This window comes from Amblyomma mixtum, chromosome 1, assembly GCF_055824585.1.
Source record: "Amblyomma mixtum isolate Tamu chromosome 1, ASM5582458v1, whole genome shotgun sequence".
NCBI classification, from domain to species: Eukaryota; Metazoa; Arthropoda; class Arachnida; order Ixodida; family Ixodidae; genus Amblyomma; species Amblyomma mixtum.
Window position 1 is genome coordinate 237078358 of NC_143012.1, and position 6192 is coordinate 237084549.

General features: G+C 49.7%; 1 pseudogene; it reads left to right on the forward strand.

The window, feature by feature from the left end:
• Window positions 1-3981: 3981 nt before the first annotated feature.
• On the forward strand, window positions 3982-5354 carry LOC149371294 (uncharacterized; annotated as a pseudogene).
• Window positions 5355-6192: the final 838 nt, after the last annotated feature.

The following is a 6192-nucleotide window of genomic DNA, read 5'->3' on the forward strand; positions in this document are numbered from 1 at the left end:
CAGCAATTATTTATTGTTATTCTATTGTTTTACATTGCATTTTTAACAGATGATTAGCTAGACGATTTTAATCAGATGGTTGTTTTTGTTCCAAGGAAAGGCTTCACACCCACGACACAATTTTTCTGGAAGCTGACAGGGCGCGGGGTTGGCCGAGGGTGGCGGTGGGTGGCTGGGCAGCTCCCTATCTAGAGGGGTAGGCTGGGGAGGTGGCCGGTGGGCGGTGCCTCTCCGGATAGCTGGCTTTCCCCTGAGTCTAAGAATCTGATGCAGAGAGATGAGTTTTGTCGACGCACTCTCAACAGGTTCGTGACAGAAGAACCAGCTGCGTCATTTTAATCCGCAGAGTGGTATTCGCACGCAGGTTATTCTGCGATCCACACGGAAAAGCAGCAGAAGTACGGCACGCTTTGAACGGTAGAACGTCTCTCACTGCATACAGTTCAGGAGCGATAGTTCAAAATGGGGATATGAAAATGACAGAGAAAGGCGATACTCGCGTCAAGAGCATCGCCGGCGTCATTCAAGGCCGACGGTCGTCAGCCTGCTCCTCGCCAATGTACGCGCCTCCGGCGCACGCGGAAGGAACTGGAGGGAAGCCACGGTAACGTGCACCGCCGTGCCGCGTGACCGACTCTCGGCAGCTGCACCGTCGCTCGCCCTCTCTCAGGAGCGGTGAATGAACTCTGACTGCGGCGGCGGCAAGTATGCGACGGCAGAGAGGGAAGCAGCCGTGCCTATACGTAGGAGTATGCAACGCCGGTGTGGTGTATGTCCACCCTCAACTCGCAGCCTTGCTCCTAATGTTCCCTTGGTTCACATGCGACAATTCGTACAGTCCTGTACCCCAAACAGAAAGGCGCGAAGACTTGCTTAAGGAAACTTTTTGTGGGTTTCTGCTGCTGCTGTGGGGCTCTAAAGTGACGAGCCGGCTATTTCTTGGTTTAGTTTGGTTTGGTTTATTGGTTTAACGTCCCAAAGCGACTCTCGCTATGAGGGACGCCGTAGTGAAGGGCTCCGGAAGTTTTGTCCACCTGGGGTTTTTTAACGTGCACCGACATCGCACAGTACACGGGCCATTAGAATTTCGCCTCCATCGAAATTCATCTGCCGCGGCCGGGATCGAACCCGCGTCTTTTGGGCCAGCAACCGAGTGCCGTAACCACTGAGACACCGCGGCGGCAGACGGCTGTTTCTAGTTCAGTTGAGTGCCTCTGCGCGCATAGTGTAGGGAGCAGGACATGTACAGATGGGCAGAGTAGACACCGCAGACTTCTACAGAAAAAAATAAATAAATAGAATATAGAATAACGATAACAAATGGTGCCAAGGAAGGACGAGGCGACATTCACTGTTTGAGTTTAAAAAAGTACTACGAGGTTTGAACTGAGAAGAGAGAGGTATACAAAATTTATCCAGAACACCCGAGTACAGTCTTCGCTTTGGTGATGACGTTTCCGCACAAAGCAACTCTGTGGAGGTATTGCACCGCGTACTTATACCCATACACGCAAAGCCCACTCAGTGGTCTGAAGAATGAAAGTCAAGAAAATTATAGTAATTTTGTAAAGTATGAGAAAGGAACAACAGTCGAAGGAAAATAAAGGTTGCGAAGTCGTTCCGTAATCCTGGACGCGAATTGAAATACATGTCCGCTCTGCCTCTTATAGCACCTCGTGCCTTAAGTGTCAAAACAAATTAAAGAATAAATGCGGGAAGAGTCAAAGCCTGCGCCTGCAAATGCCAAAGGTGGAAATTTATAAACCACAAGAACTACTCGGAAAAATAAAATGCGGCATGGTAACGCTGGCAACCTGTCCTAAGACATCGCGACGAGCACAGAGGGGTGACTATACATCGCGCGAGCAGGTTTACTGGTGAAAAGGGGGCTTTAATGAATCACATTAGAGGTGCCAAAGAGAAAAGGCGAGAACATAAAATAAGAACACGCAAACAATGAGAATGACAAATGAGCTTCAACAGACGCGCGCCGACGCGATTATTGTTAAATTTTCGCCGACGCAGCTGCGCGCGGGCTGGGTGACGTAGGCGGGGAGATCAGGAGAGGCGAACACAGCAGCCGCAGCTGGGTTAGCGGCTAAGTAGGCGAGGTTGCAATATCGGCGTGCAGAAAAAAGGAGCAGGAGAGGGAAAGGGAGGGGGGGACCAGTTGGGACGGCTAGCACGCAGTGATCGCTGCCGCTTCTACGCGCACAGTGGCTGCGACGTGCGTCTTTTCATCGTTGTTCTCATTTTCTCTCTCGTTACCCTCTGTCGTCTGCAAGCGGCAGTAATACAGTAGGATACAACTTAAAAAAAAAGACAGCAGTTGCTAACACTGGGCCGTGGTCCGCGGCGTCCTGTATTACTCCGCTGGCCAATCGCAACAGTAAACGAAATCAGCCTTTTAATGTTTGACTGTGTCAAACAATCCACGTATCAAAATTTTAGACTTCATCTACCTCAGATACCTTTTCCCTTGCCTTCGTTATATGTTCCTCTTTTTTTTTTCCGGCCAGCGTACACGTTCCGGCAACCGCCCGTAACAAACAGGTGGCTAATACTGCCGCCAACAGCAAAAGAAAACAAATAAAAAATGACGGTCGCGAAGTCACACGCGTCCGCGCAGCGCCGAAGAGTCGCTACCTTTTTCACTTACCTTTCTTCATTGTTTCTTTTTTTCCCGGCCAGCGTACCCGTTCCGGCAAGGAGTGCCTATGCCGCCATCAACAGCAACATAAAATAAAAAATGGCTGCAGCGATGTCGCTGGCATTCGCGCGGCTCCCAAGCGTCGCCCCTTCTCGTTCCTCCCTATGTCTTTGTCCGTGGTGCGCTCTCGGCGAAGGACCGCAGTGCACGCAGACGTGTCGAAAGGCGTCGCGCTGGCCGGCAGCAGGTAATGGCGCACGCAGATCAACCGGTGGAGCGTCACGACGACGTTATCCCTGACAACAACGTGGTAGAACGGATTCCACAGTTACTGATCAAGCAGAGGGCCCGTCAAAGGGGGCAAGACGATCTTTCTCGCGAGCGGATCAAGGCAGCTGGGCGAGTCCGGCGTCGTCTGCAGTTCTCTGACATCGAGGAACCCCACGGGCATGGTGATGGCCTTACAGCTCCACCCCGGGCAGAAGAGGACATTTCTCCAGAGCCAACTGACGGAGTTCGGCGTGTACGGCGCCGTCTGGATTTTCTTGACGCTGACGAAGACTCGAAACAGTGAAAGTGCGTTTCAACCTCGCTGTAACGAGTAAACGGGTTGTCCTTGCTCGCTCAACTACAGACGACTCTACCGCAAAGACCCCTCAGTTTTTTTGTGTTTATTCTTGCTGCGCGCAGCAGTGACGGCGCCTTAGGTGAGCACCGCATTGCACCCATGCGAGAGAGCGGATACCCTTTTCCTCGCGTAAGTTTGCCTACCAGCGTGTCTTTTCATTAAATGTAGAGTTTTGATCGTCTCTGTTGTTTTTCTGCTTGTCGGGTGTAAAACCGTTTCTGTGATATGCTAAGTTGGTTCGTAGTTGTCACTTTCGCCTCGATAGCCATTTCTTGATTTTTGTCCGGATGTCGCGCGGAATACTGCACGTAGCTCTACACGCTGGAGAGGTATGAATACCATGCAGAAATGATCGTGGTCGAGTGCGTCGCGGGTCGCGAATTCGGGAAATGGGCAGCGCAAGCGTTCCAGACGACCAGTCGGCGGGCGAGAAAGATGGCAGATTCGAGCCCGATTTGGGACGTTCTTACTGCTTCCGTAATTTATTGAAGGGGATTTATTGTGCATCCCTAACTCTGGGAGACGGTGGGTGGATGTGCGGATGGGCAACCCTAGAGCTTGCTTCTTGCACCACCTCATAATTATATCTACCTTTTCCTTTTCGTCTGCCGCTTTAAAACGCTTAGCCGGGACCAAAAGCGGCAGGGCCATTCTAGACAAGCTCCATCTGAGTGGAGACAGCAGAACAACCGCCAAAGTCGACATGCTCGGAGAAATCCAGGACAATATAAACGTACCACCATTACCCAGGAATATGCATTCTATTGATCCTTCAGCGCGCCGGGCCAAACGGGCAGAAGCGCTTGAGAAACGCTACCGCTCCTACAAAGACGAGGACGTGGTCTACGTGGATGCCGCTGATTTTGGTAAGAACAAGATGACCCTCGCGGTTGTCAATAATAAACAACTTCAAAAAATAAGTGCCTGTATACCCTCGGGTAATCCGGAGACTGCAGAGGAAGCTGACATAGCACTGGCTTGTGTAGGCACAAAAGCTAGGTATATCATCACTGACTCCAAAGTTGCCGTACTAAATTTCAGCACGGGGTGGGTCTCACCCCTGAAGAAAACAATTCTAAGCCATCATGTAATAGACCGAAATATTACGCTAGTCTGGACACTAGCACATGCGTCACTGCCTGGTAACGAGACGGCCCACTAGTTCGCCCGAGGCTTTTCCTCCCGGGAGGACCACAGCTAGGTGGTCCTCACAGACAGTGATCACATGATGGCATAGAGAGAAATTACACAGAACTACCGTTCGCAAAGAGCTAGACTTCCTCCAGCGGATAGATTCTTAACCAGATGCCAAGCCATCAGGTGGCGCCGGATACAAACTTCCACATTTCCAAACCTAGCCCTCTGAATTCATGTACCCAGGGCAATTTTCATAAAAATGCGCAAACTGCGAACCTAGTGCCAATTTGGACCACACGCTATGGGAATGTCCTCATGCTTCCCGGGAGGGACTACACATAAAGTCGAAAGACAAATGGGAGGCCTTACTACTGAGCTCCGACCCGGTGACTCAGCTTCAGCTCGTCTGCCTGGCCGAAGCCGCAGCCGAGAGCCAGGACCTTTCGGCCGTCGTCTACGCGGGTAGTCCTCTAGCTAGTCTGTTTCTATTGGGCATTAAAAGTTTTCCTATCCTATCGAGCGCGATCCGAAGTATTTGTGCATGTGCGAAGACTTCATATGAGTTCTTGTGCATAAAGAGTGTAGGTTGTCAACAGCTTCCGGCTTCAAGTCCGTCCTTCACTCCTGGACTATGAAGCCGGCAGAAACGAAATTTCTTTCTCTGTTTCAGCTCGTAGCTTTAACGCACATGACTATTCGTGCAAAAAACGAAAGTCGAGGATTTTGGCTCTGCTGACTTTTCCACCGCTACAGCAAGTCCTCAGAGTTATTTGACACGAGTCAGCGGTGTGAACATACGTTTCTATTTGATCACGATCTACTTGTGGTTCAGTGGTGCCAGTCCTCGAATTCATCAAAAGCATGCTATGTTTAGTTGGATTTTCACTCGCAAGTTAACCGTCGCTTTTTTCCTCCTCAGAGAAAGATGGACGCAGCTGAAGCAACACTTTGCAGACTGTGTCTTAAATCGTTCCTCGCTTCTTTTCACTGAGCATGTGCAGCTAGCGAAAGGGTGGCCACAGAAACGCCGCACATTTCAGAACTTCATCCATTTGCATCTTAGATTCATGAAACTCCAGTACCCTAGATTTCAGTTTGAAAGTTTGCTGAGCTGTCTGTGGAAAGAGATAGTCGCAAGATATTTTTCAGTTTTGAAAAGTGCGTGAATACCAGAAGCAAAGCCACTAGTTTGTCTCCCCCCCCCTAGTTTGTCGTTGGCCTCCTTCAACGGCTCCAAGACCTCACTCAGTGATTTCCTTCAGCACTGTCCTCCTCCGTCAGTTCGTCAACTCACTCATCAAAAAGTTTTACTATGGCGTCGTACTGTTTCGAAGGCGAATTTATCATCGCAAGCTTCGAGTTCAATCTGGTGCTCATTTTCTGACACACTCCCTGGGGTAGCCGACTAGCAAGCCCGCTTTGTTAAAGGAATTTCACAACAGCCTTTACTTTCAGCAGTTGTTCACGCAAGTCAGGAAGCCGTTGAGCGAGAGCCTTCATAAAAATTCATCCGGAGAAAAGCATTTAATATATGGATGCTACAATTCAACCTCAAGCAAAGCTTCACAGGTCATTAATATTGCTCGCTCCTTCACAGGCAAAAATCACCACATTATTTAGCCTACAAATCTTCGTGAATTCGCTTCCTTGCGAACTTGTGCATAATTTGTTGGTGTTCTCAGCCACCCTTTTTCTTCTGTGGGATAAAATCGCTGGTGAATAGTACTAGGTAAAAACAAATAACAGGTCCTGCTTACAGCTTCTATTCGACTTACAG